This window comes from Ambystoma mexicanum, chromosome 4q, assembly GCF_040938575.1.
Source record: "Ambystoma mexicanum isolate Mex_15411 chromosome 4q, UKY_AmexF1_1, whole genome shotgun sequence".
Lineage (NCBI taxonomy): Eukaryota > Metazoa > Chordata > Amphibia > Caudata > Ambystomatidae > Ambystoma > Ambystoma mexicanum.
In genome coordinates, this window is record NC_090928.1 from 966,162,128 (window position 1) to 966,175,233 (window position 13,106).

At 49.8% G+C, this 13,106-nt stretch overlaps 1 long non-coding RNA gene across 1 annotated transcript; it reads right to left on the reverse strand.

The window, feature by feature from the left end:
* Positions 1-7,066: 7,066 nt before the first annotated feature.
* Positions 7,067-8,578, reverse strand: LOC138467130 (uncharacterized). Its single transcript, XR_011268061.1, has 3 exons — positions 7,943-8,578; positions 7,678-7,771; positions 7,067-7,411 (listed from the first exon to the last, which is right to left on the reverse strand). It is a non-coding gene; the product is annotated as an uncharacterized lncRNA (long non-coding RNA).
* Between the last annotated feature and the right edge of the window lie 4,528 nt (positions 8,579-13,106).

A 13,106-nucleotide genomic window follows, 5' to 3' on the forward strand; every position in this document is an offset into this window, starting at 1 on the left:
GCGTTGCCCTTTCGCGTGTAAAACTTGCCGCGCACCCCTGAAATACACATACTCTGCTCGAACAGGGCCCTTTCGTGTGTGAAACTTCACGCGAAACCTGTAATACACGTACCCTGCTGAAATCGCGGGTGAAACTTCACGCAAACCCCAGGAATACACGTACCCTGCTGAAATCACGGGTGAAACTTCCCACGAACCCCAGGAATACACGTACCCTGCTGAAATTGCGGGTGAAACTTCCCGCGACCCCCAGGAATACACGCCCTTTCGTGTGTAAAACTTCACGCTGTATCCCAGAACTACACGTACCCTGCTCGCTCGCACAGGGACAATATTTCTGGGCTTTGCGGGAAGTTTCACACGCAATTCCAGCAGGGTAAGTGTATTTCTGGGATTCGTGGCAAGTTTCACACGCGATAGGCCCTGTGCGAGTGGGGTACGTGTATTTCTGGGGTTCGCGGGAAGTTTCACACGCGATTCCAGCAGGGTACGTGTATTTCTGGGGTTCGCGGGTAGTTTCACACGCGATGGGCGCTGTGCGAGTGGGGTACGTGTATTTCTGGGGAGCGCGGGAAGTTTCACACGCGATTCCAGCAGGGTACCTGTATTTCTGGGGTTACCGGGAAGTTTCACACGCGATAGGCCCTATGCGAGTGGGGTACGAGTATTTCGGGGGTGCAGGGGAGTCCTACACGTGAATTGGCAATGTGGGTCCTCCCAGATGTTCCCTCTACAGCCTCCACGGCCCCTGCAGGCAGCCCACACCACAGGGGACTACCCTGCACCCCTGGTCATGTCCCGCAGGCAGCCCATCCACCATCGGCATGCCCCCCAGCCAAGCCACATGTCACCTTGCACTAGTGATCACCAACGCATTACCCCCTTGCACCTGCCAGCAGGCCCCCACTCATGTCCCACTCATGTCCCCTTGCACCCCCACCCCCAAGCTGTGCAGGGCACCTGCCAGCAGGCCCCCACTCATGTCCCCTTGCACCCCCACCCCCCAGCAGTCAGGGGCACCTGCCAACAGGCCCCCACTCATGTCCCACTCATGTCCCCTTGCATCCCCACCCCCCAGCAGTGCAGGGCACCTGCCATCAGGCCCCCACTCATGTCCCCTTGCACCCCCACCCCCCAGCAGTGCAGGGCACCTGCCAGCAGGCCCCCACTCATGTTCCACTCATGTCCCCTTGCACCCCCACCCCCCAGCAGTGCAGGGCACCTGCCAGCAGGCCCCCACTCATGTCCCCTTGCACCCCCACCCCCCAGCAGTGCAGGGCACCTGCCAGCAGGCCCCCACTCATGTCCCCTTGCACCCCCACGCCCCAGCAGTGAAGGCCACCTGCCAGCAGGCCCCCACTCATGTCCCTCTCATGTCCCCTTGCACCCCCACCCTCCTGCAGTCAGGGGCACCTGCCAGCAGGCCCCCACTCATGTCCCCCAGCACCCCCACCCCCCAGCACTGAGGGCCACCTGCCAGCAGGCCCCCACTCATGTCCCAACCATGTCCCCTTGCACCCCCCCCAGCAGTGCAGGGCACCTGCCAGCAGGCCCCCACTCATGTCCCCTTGCACCCCCACCCCCCAGCAGTCAGGGGCACCTGCCAGCAGGCCCCCACTCATGTCCCCCAGCACCCCCACCCCCCGGCACTGAGGGGCACCTGCCAGCAGGCCCCCACTCATGTCTCACTCATGTCCCCTTGCACCCCCACCCCCCAGCAGTGCAGGGCACCTGCCAGCAGGCCCCCACTCATGTCCCCCAGCACCCCCACCCCGCAGCACTGAGGGGCACCTGCCAGCAGGCCCCCACTCATGTCCCACTCATGTCCCCTTGCACCCCCACCCCCCAGCAGTCAGGGGCACCTGCCAGCAGGCCCCCACTCATGTCCCCATGCCCCCAGGTCATCACTATCCTCAATCATGGCCCTTATGGCCAGCCTCCCCAGCCCAAAGACCCAACCAAGTATTGCATCCACCCACATAGAAAAGGAAATTACATGATACAACCCCAATGGCAAGTATGTAAATGAACGCATGTCCGTCACACACACAAAATGGTTGCAAGTGAATGTGAAAACCCATATCATGACATGCATGAAACCAATGAGATAATACCACACATCGAAGTATGAAGAAAAAATGTATTAAAAGCAACATGAATGGAATTAAAATCAAACAAACAACAATGGGAATAAAAAAAGAAAAGCTGCATGTCCGTAAAATAATGAAAAACAAGAAATCATAATCCAAAGGAAAGGTGTCCAAAGTCACAGTCCAACAAAGCAAATCCAAGGGAAAAACAAAATTGAAAACCATTGCTCCATGGGGAAATCCAAAAAAAGAGATGAATCCAATAGTGAACTATATACAGATGAACAATCCAGGGTCCATGATCCCAACTGAAGAAATGAAACCGATCAAAAATACTACCTAATGAAAAACTATATACAGAAACATAGTGCATTGTCCAAGCACAACCAAAATAAAGAAAAAACCAAAGGAAACCTAACACTATCTAACTATTTTCAAGGGCAGTGGGCTAGTCCAACGGCTCACTTTTGGATGTCCCCGGCCAGGGCATCATCGAACTCCTGCTCAATGTCCCGGAGGCGGTCCTCTTCCGTGGCCCCGAGGGTTCGCAGGGACGATGACATGTTCTCCTCCAACTTCCTGTGAATTGCCTCGAGGCACTCGGTCCGCCTCAGGGCCCTCCGCATGGAGTTCTCCGCCCTGACCATCGTGAGCCGTGCCTCTTCTGCCCGCTGCCGCTCCGCATCTATGGCATGGCCTAACTGCTGCCACACGGAAGACACTTCCCGTCCTGGGTCCTCCTGCCCTCTGTCCGATGCCTGCCCCTCCGATGACAAAGGCCCCGAGCCATCATGGCTCCCACCTTATTGCTGCTGCTGCTGTGCCTCTGCCCGTGCCCTGGCTCTTGCTGCCTGCACATCCTCCTCTGGCTGGGGTGCAGTTGTTGAGGTGGCCACCACTGCTGGACGTCCGACTCCCGACTGTGGCAAGGATGTGTCCTCCACCAGCCTGGCCGCAGGGTCAGAGGCAGCTCCACAGGGCACCCAGGTGATACATGGGTGGGAAGATGGCACGGAATACGACTGGCGCATAGGGGGTTCAGTTGAGGAGGGGGTCGGAACAAGGCCCAGCAAACTGAGGAATCCGGCCCTGGTGACCTGTCCCAGTAGGTCGACGTGGTCAACGAGCCATTCGAGACGACATGCAGACTCCCCATGAAAAGACTGCATTTCGCCTAGCATGGCCCATTGACGCAACGCGACACCACCCAGGACAGGCTCAACCCGGTCCCGGATAGCCACGTCCGCAGGCAGGGGAGGGCCAGTTGTCGTAAGCTCATCCCCTGCCTGAAAACGGGTCTGGACGTAGGTATCCCTGCTGGTGCAGGATGATGCAGTCACAGGATCGGGGACAGGATTACACACAGGCACCTCCGCGGCGGCCTGTGCTGCCTCCTGTCCCTGCCCCTGCACTGCACCACTAGCACCAGTGGAATCTCCACCTCCAGACCCCGTCTCTGTCCCTTGCACGGCCTCCTCCTCCACCAAACACCCCACCAACCTGGATGACTCCATGCCATCTTCCTCCGTCGGGACCTGTGGGGTCTCAGCTGCCCCTTCTGCTGATGAGGAGTCCAACTCCGACCTCCGCCTCTTGGACTTCCCCTCGGCAGCTGCGACCTTGGACGCGGCACCGGACTCCTCACTCCCCGACGAGATGACAACCTGGGAGGGGAGCTGGGCCTTGCATCTCCGGCCGGCGGTGCGATCCCTGCCGCTGTGCTCCACAGCACCCTCTCCGTCCTCTTCATCAATCGACGCTGCAGACAGGGAGAGATAGGACACAGGCATCAGGGCACTGTACAATGGACTCATACACACATGACAGTTGCACACGAGTGTCATTGTCAAACTTCAGACATGGCATCACAATCCCCAACACACATGTCATTTCAAATCACACACATGAGCTATTCCACAGCCATATCGCAACAGCCAGCACCATCCATACACATACAACAGCATGAGCAGGCAAAGGTGAGCCAGACATCACATGAGACACAGGGAGTGAACTAGACATGCACACACGCCACCACACTTACATACATGTGTACACCTCCACCAAGTGTCGCAGTGATGAGATCGGCATCCATGTCACATCTGCAATCAGTCTTCTACATATCAGTCTCACATGCATCCATGTTACAGGACAGTTGCACACTTATCAGATACATATACATGCACATGTACACAGTGCAGATACATGCAGCTGGAACCAACATCCATGTGTGACACCACAACTTTGACAACTGACATACACAGTCATTCAAACATGTGTGCTCACACATCTGCATTTGGTCTGCATGCTTACCCACAAATACACCATCTATGTGTCTCACACATGAAAGGACTTGCATGTGTCAGCCTCATGGCCCTGTACATACACATCCATACATGGCCCTACAAAACCACATGTGCAACCTGCACACTACTGGCACACCACCACACGCACAGCTTCCAATCAGTATGCATGTACACTTACCGCTCGACTCCAGACGGGTGTGCCTCTCAAGGACCTGGACGTGGAGCGCTGGGCATACACGTTACAGGACTCTCATTTGGTCTTCCGACAGGTGGCCCCGGCGCCCCGTAGCATCCGCTGCCTTCAAGAGGCGCCGGGCCTTGTTGAGGGTCATGGACCTGAAGTCCTCCCAGCGCTTCTTGACATGATGGAATTCGCGGACTGCCACCCCCTCCGCGTTGATGGCAGTCACGATGTCCGTCCAGATCCTAGCCCGTCCTTCCTTGTCGGCGCGCGACCTTCCGAAGAGGGCATCATACTGCCGAAGGAATTGCTCCACCAGGACACCAACTTCGGTGGCAGTGAATCTGGTGGCCCTCTGCCTCTCTGGCTGGGGGTTGCCAGTGCCGCCAGATGGTGTAGTGCTGGACATGGCAACCCCAGAGGCAGGAGTGGGTGGGCAACTGGGTCCTGGGGCTGGTCTGTGGAGCGATGGAATCCCAGTCGGGAGTCTTCAGTTCCAGCAGGGGTGGTCACAGCAACAGCACCCCTGGCTGACGTGCAGGCAGCAAATGGCAGGGCACGTGGCCAGCAGGCAATCAGGCAGCAGCAGATGGCAGGTGGGAGCTGCTCAGGGCTGTGGGGGGCAGTAATTCGGCCTTCTGGGCAGGAGCGTGGTCTTCCGTGTGTGAACGCGTGGCCAGCTTGATACGGAGTGATTTGGCACGTGAAAATCTTGCAGGTCAGCGTGTAATTCGAGGAACGGCCCTTAGCGCGTAAGTGCGTCAGCGCACGTACGCAATTTCATTGGACCAAAGGCCCTTAGCACGTAAGCGCGTCTGTGACGTAACGCACGGGTGTTTCCCTCATAGCACGTGATGACAGAGCACACGTGGAAAAGCTGCACGTCCGAGTGTCAGCGCGTGTAATTGTAGGAAAGGGCGTGTACATGCGTAAGTGACGTGTACGTGTGGGCTGGTTTAAAAGGTACGTGTAGGATGCCATTTCCTTGTACGTGCTTTTTGTGGAGAGCGAGTGGGTGGATTCGGTACTGCTTGTCGGTTCACACGCGATAAGTTCATACTCCCTGTTACCTCTGACAGCTTTCATTTTTCTACTTTTTTTTGGGCCTGTTTCCTCAAACAGTGTTCACTTCTCCTTTTGTCCTGTCTCCTCAGACAGCGTACAATTCTTCTTTTGGCGGGGGTGTTGCCAACGCACACACGCGCATATTTTTCACGTTCTTTTTCCAGGCAGACGGTGAGTTCCGCACGTACTTAGCAACTGTGCTTGCCCCGTGTGTCGCGTACCCCTTCAGAGGTCATTGTAGGCTGCGTGTATCACGCGTACGCTTATTTTTGTGTTTCTGGGTGCCAAAGCGTAGTGCGGGTTCATTTTTCCACGCACGTGATCTACGAGGGGTTGCGTGCACGTTTATTTTTGTTTTGGGGCTGCCTGTGCGTTGCGTGACCCGTCATCTTCCCCCAGGGGTCACAGACAGCCTTGTTAGAGCACTAGGGTACGAATTCCATCTAGTACCCAACCCCTTTGACCCCCAATTGCCCAGGACAATAGTTTACTGCTCCTCCCATAAGCACAACAACATCAGTGCCATGGTTAGGAGGCGACCAAGCGGTAAGGGAGGCAAGGTAAAGGCCGACCTTCAAAAGGTGGACGTGGTGGGCGCGGTAGGGGACGTGGCCCGGGATTTGCAGGGTACCTCTATACCCCTATGTGTGGAGGACCAATCAGGGACACCCATGACCCCCCCCCATGGTTGAGGGAAACGTGGCTGAGACCATCCCAGCTCAGCCCTTGTTGGACCAGCCCATTGTGGCACCTGACCTGGCACAGGATGACTCCCTGGCTGACTTCCAGGTCAGCAAGTCTAAGCCACGTGTGGCGGTGCAAGTTGTCACCAAGCCACGTGGATCTGGGGCAGCTATGTCATCTGCTGCCCCAAGTATGCAGGGTGGTGAGGCTGCAGGGGCAGCTGCAGCTCCATCCGCCCCAGCTCTGACTCTCCCAGCCAGGACAGTGTCGGTCCTGGTCCATCATACTGATGTTCCCCCTGCCAACATCACACTTCAGGCAATGCCTGCACCAAGTCCTATGGTCAATGTGCAAGCAAAACAAAAGATGGGTAAACCTCTACTTCGCTGACAAAGAGGAAGTAACAAATGTAGTGAACAGAGAGTGTGTCAGCGGAAACAAAATTCAAGTTAAAGTGGTGACCGGCAATGGGTTGGGGAGAGAGGGGGCCCCCGAAATTCGGAATCACAGATCAGACCATATAAACCAAACAATAATTGAAAAACATGAATATTTTATTTAAATTCCATTTGTTAAAACATACATATTAAATTTTAAATTTTGTTACGAGCTCATCTCTAAATAGCAGCATATTGTTGTAGAATAAAGTGCATAGTGAAACAAAGTGCCAATATAGAACCAGACTGAAAATTCAGTCAGTATTAACTTCATGTTGCCAAGTTGTCTGAACCTCAAGTCGGCTGAAGAGGGTCACCCGGCTGGTGGTCAGAGGCTATGGCCGCATTTAACAATATAGAGAAAACCCCAAAAATATGTGGACAAGGCAATGGTAGTTCCTAATTAGAAAAAGGGGTGCCATACGTCGACTACTGTACTGTCATGACCTACTATATACACTAGGTCTGACATATACACAGGAAGTAGTTTCGATGGTGCGGAGCATCTAGGCTGTTTCACGGTTGATGCCCATCTTCTTCAGGACGGCGCACTCCCGTTGGAATATTTGCCACTTAAAGGTTTTAATGTAGCAATAAGGCAATAATACACACAGGAATACAGAATTATGCAAAATGAATCCATAATTTTACCTAAAAGAACCAAATAAAAAAGAGGGAAAAACAAATAAAAAAACAGTAAATACATAAACAAAACAACACCGAGGATACATTGTGTATCGACCTGCAAAACTAAATCAAATCAAGAAAACAGAGGGCATAATGATTAAAACATACTGATCTGTGATTGACGAACAGGATTACCCCCTCCCCGCCCCCATAGAACACTGTCCGGAAAAACACCTCCTTACTAAATAATGAGAGATAACATGGTTAAATAATTAAATTATCAAATTTACCAATATCTCAATTTTGAAACTGGCCACTTGTTCCCGAATGTACATCCTGGGAAATGTGTATGGACCTGTAGGGCAAGTTCTCAGTCAAGTAGAACTGCAGAAAAACAAAAAGGAGAGACAGGAACATATTATAATACAGGAGGGATCATCAGTAGCTGATATCCACTCCAAAAAACCAACAACCAAGGGTGCACGCCATACGGCAGTCCTTCCTAATGTGACAATAGAAAAAAGGGTAAACGCAAAGCCAAACATTAGAGCTCACCTAAATTGGGAACGGATCACAAGCATAGGAGTTCAATCGCACAATTATGTCACGGTCGACCAGTCACAATAAGGCATCTGAAAAGATCTGTCCTACTGGAGTCTAGTGTTGTTCACCGCTTTATGGTTCGTGCGCAGATAGCTGTGGTAACATAAATAATTAGATAAATAAATAAAGAGGCTGTGTGAGCAGTCAAAATAGAGGGTTACGAGACAAATAGTCCTCCAACATGGAATACATCGCTCGCCCCATGATGTTAAACAGATTGCTTCAATGCTAAGGAAACTAATAAAAGCAGTGCTAAAATTAATAATAAAGACAGTGTAGCCGCTACAGTAGCAGATGCTAAAGAGTTGCGACCAATATAATGCATATTTGGCAGCTAGAGTGAACATGCAGGAAATTAGCATCATTCTCAGCATATAGCCGAGATCGGTGTGTACCCTGCTGATTAATGGCAGACATAGCTGCCAGCAGAACGTCAGTGCTACTAGCTGCTGCAGCCGCACTGGAAGCCTAATATATTAATTGGGCGCCTAAATTAGCACTCCAAAAAGGCCCCCCAATTGAGTCCTGGTTCGCAGCAAATGACTGCTCAAAGGCGATTTCTAAATGTTCAAATAGCTGGCCCAGCATCCCAACTCACCGTCAGTCTGTGCGCGAACCATCCCGCCTTCGTTGAATCCTCAATAGCTCTCCCACAGAACATGGATGGAACGGCTTCAAATAGCCAAATGAAGGGAGGGGAGGGGGAGGAGGGGTCACAAGGCACACCAGTGCCAGGCTCAAACAGTTTCCAGCTGGCTTTAATGAGCAAGCCGTGTCTGGTGTTGCAGAGTCTTAAATCACAGCCCAAGTTGCAAAATGAACAAAATGGGCCGAGGCAACTGCGCTGCTCGCTCGAAGCTCACAAACTAGGTTGCAAAAGTTAAATAAAATGAATGAATGCAATGGAATAAAATGTGAACCCAATAGGCAATGCGACAGTAATCTCAAATAATGAAAGCGCCAAATAATAAAAGAAGGCATTAGAATTCTAAAAATAAGAAGAAAAAACTGAAAAGCACCCACAGGCTGAAAGAGAAAGCTATGAAATGTGTACGAAAACGTAACACAATACATTTATAATGCAAACAAAGTTAAAAGCTTAATGCTTTAGGCTGAAACGACAAATCTTCTAAATAAATAAACGCAGGTAATCTGAAATACCAAAACAGTTCTTCTAGGTTTGTACAAATGTATGGGTGGTGGCAGTCCACTTTTCCTGTGAATTCAAGAAGGGACTATGAAATGTATATGAAAACATAGCACAGTAGGTTTATAATGCAACCAAAATTAGAAGCTCAGTGCTATAGGCAGGAACAGCAATTCTTCTGAACGAAAGTCAAATAATCTAGGCTGCCAAAGTGAGTCTTCTAAGTTTGTACTTATATGTGGGTGATGGCAGCCCACTCTTCCTGTGAATTCAGGCCCACTATATGACTTTGGGTGTTATAAATCCACCAGTTTTCTCGAGTGGATAGTCTATTAGCAGAGGTATTAGAGTCAAAACCTCTTATTTGTTCTAGCGCCCACCAACGTAGATCATTGCAATCATGGTGGTGTTCTACGAAATGGAGTGCAAGGGGAGATGTGAGGTTGCCCGTACGAATCTTGGACTTGTGTTCAGAAATTCTGAGTTTCACAGGTCTCGATGTCTTGCCTATGTAGGTCTTGTCGCAGGGGCATGTAATCACATTTATGACGTTCTTCGAATTACATGTTGTATGGTCCCTGAGGTTCCATACCCTGTTGTTGATGTTCACAGTTGTAGTGGCTGTGGTTGACCCGCAATGGCAACAATAGCCACATGGAAAGTGGCCATGGACTTTGTTCATCCCCCACATCTCAGTAATAGTTTTAGGACCTGACAGAGGCAAGGACCTATCGGCCTTAGAAAGCCAACTCTTAAGGTTTTTACCTTTTCTGAACGCAAACATGGGAAGGGCCAGATCGGAATGGTTCAACTGTAAAAGATGCCAATGCTTGTTAATTGCTTTCTTAATGGCCGAATGGTGAGTGTTATAGGTCATTGCACAAACCATTCTCGACTGGTTAGATTTCTCGCGAGGGTTCTTGGTCAAAAGAATCTCTCGATGCTGATGTCGTGCCCTCTTACGAGATTGACGCAATACATGATGTGGATAACCGCGTTTCATGAGTCGATCTTCAATGATGTCGGCCTGTTTGGCAAAATCTTTTTTGTCAGTACAATTGCGCCTAGCCCGTAAAAATTGGCCATAGGGAATGCTGACTCTAAGGGATTGGGGGAGGAAACTTTCAAAGTGAAGGATGGTATTTCTATCCGTGGGTTTGCGGTATAAGTCCACTGCAATGGCCCCATCTTTAGCCTTCAATAAAAGGTCCAGGAAGGGTATTGACATATTGTCAGAAGTCATGGTGAAGCGAAGATGGTCATTCAGCGAATTCATCCATGTGAGAAAGGTTTCATGGTTACCCGAAGTTCTGTCCCAAATTATTATAATATCGTCTATGTATCTACGATAGAAGATAATAGATTGAAGGTAAGGATTAGATTCGTCAAAGATGGAGACCTTCTCAAAAGCCCACATAAAAAGTGTAGCATAGTTTGGAGCAAATGAGGCTCCCATGGCAGTACCTTTGACTTGTAAAAAGAAGTCCTCCTTGAACCGAAAATAGTTCTTTGTAAGTGCAATTTCAAGAAGGTCAATGAGGAATTCGCTAGGCACCTGCTGAGGGTCGCTTCTCATGTCCAAAAAGAATTTTATTATGGGGAGCGATTCCAACTGTGGAATATTAGAATATAAAGACTCCACATCTAGAGTGATGAATAAATTGATAGCAGTATCGAAAGGTAAGCCCTCCAAATGAACAATGGCATCCGTTGTGTCTGCCAGGTAGGTCGGAGTTTCAGCAGCCAGAGGTTTGAGAAAGAAATCGAGATACTTGCCCAAAGGCTCTAAGATAGAGCCACATAGAGAAACTATAGGTCTTCCTGGTGGATTCAATCTATCCTTATGGATTTTCGGAAGGATATAAAAGAGCGGAGCTCTAGTGCCTTTAATGGTAAGATATTGAAATTCTTTGGGGCTCAAGATGTTGATATCACGTGCCCGTGTAGCCAGGGCAAGGATCTTGTCCCGTATACTATCTGTCGGGTCTCCTCTAAGTTTCAAATAAAAGGAGGTGTTGTTAAGTTGTCTCATCACCTCGGAGTCATAGTACGTAGAATCACAAACCACAACCCCTCCCCCTTTATCAGCCTGCTTAATGACAATGGAGGGATCTCCTTTGAGATTTTGAAGGCACTCCCATTTACGTTTAGAAAAATTGTATGACCTATTGTGTTTGGCAGCACTAGGAGAAGCGAAGATAGAATGGAAATCTCGGAGTACTGACCGTTCAAAAATAACAGTTTCAGGGGAAACCATTTGTGAAGTCGGTGTAAATGTGGACTTCAAATGGAATGGAGTATTCTCCTCATCTGTTGGCTCAGGATTACTCGAACCGAAATAATCTTTAAGACGAACTTTTCGGAAAAAATTTCTGAGTTCTATTTCTAAGTCCATCTGAGTGGGATTTCTCATAGGAATGAATGAAAAACCCTTTTCTAGGATCTCAGTTTCCTGGGTAGAAAGTATGCGTTTGGAAATGTTGTAGACGGCTGAAGGATTGGTACCAACACTGTTCAACGTCGATACACCTTCCTCCTGGTTTGGAATACATTTTCTATGGGCGGGGGCCCTAGATCGGTGGGAGGAAAAGGGAGATTAGGTGGAGGAAACCCAGGGTATGGGCCTTGTGGGGCATACATGGGCATCGAAGGATACTGTTGAAATTGCCAATTTTGGCGTCCACGTCGCCCCCTGTATTGGCCCCTGCTCCACGGCCGGTTTCTCTGACCACGTGAATTTTGGTTGGGGTAGGAGCCACTACCATCTGAAGAACTGTCAGAAAAGGTAACCCTTTTTCTGTAGTTCTGCTGACCTTGGTTGGCCATAGTTGGATCATGCCATTGCCCAGGACCAGTGTAGTCTGGACTTAAATATGGATACGCATTATCCTTTGAAAAATTGGAGATGTCCTTTTTAAGCTTTTCCATTTTTTTAGTAGTTGTTATTTTGATAAATTCCTTTGTATGTTTGTCAATAAGGTCCAGTTTCTCTTTTATGTTCAAGATGGTAGTGTCAAGTGCGAAAACTGTTTCCGCCTCGTCTATTTCATTGCCAACTGCAATACTTTTTTTAAGAGCAGTGTTAATGGTTAGTAACATCCAATCCCTACTGCATTTGGTACCTATACCTGAAAAAGCGGTTTTGTACTCTAAGTCGTCAATGAACAGGCATGGTTCATTCCTTACCAATAGTCCCTGAGGGATGATGTTTTTCTTTAAATATTCGGTAAGTAGGTGACCATGCATTTCCGTTCTAAACTTCTTTTTCCTAAGTTTGAGTATACTCTCACTAGTGATGCCTCCACTTGATTCCTCGCCCACTGTCTGGATTAATGAATCAAAAAAGGAAGGCACCCAAATCGCTTCAGCAAGTTGTTCCTCGCTGAATGAAAAAGTGTCCGAAGCAGCCATTGTAACAGTCTAAAAAAAGGAAAGAAACAGCAATTAATCCTGGAAAGATAATGAATTGTAGAGTATTACCATAGGGGAAGGGCTGCCGTAGACGGTCTCCCTGCTAAATAAACATTGAACCTGTAAAAGGCCCAAAAAAATTAATTTGACCGCACACTCCAACAACCCAGTCCACCGATGATTCTGCCCCTACTGACCAGAGCGGCGTTAGCCACTCTGGCTCTGCTCCACCTTCTAAAAAGAGGAAGAAGGGTGCTCTGGCACGACAGGCTGAGACCCCAGGCACGGCTACACACTCCGGTACCTCAAGGAAGCCTTGCTTCAATGATTCGGAACTTGATGCACTTGTGAGCTATGTGTTGGAACATAGCCACGAAATGGTGGTGACTGCAGGGTCCAAGACCACACCTGGTCAATGTAAGGCACACTGGCAGACCATCGCCAACCACATAAGTGCCCTTGGATTTGTGAGGCGCTCAGCTGATGATTGCTACAAGCGGTGGAACGACCTGAAACGCAGAGCAAAGAACAAGCTGGCCTCAAGTCATGCCGCTACTC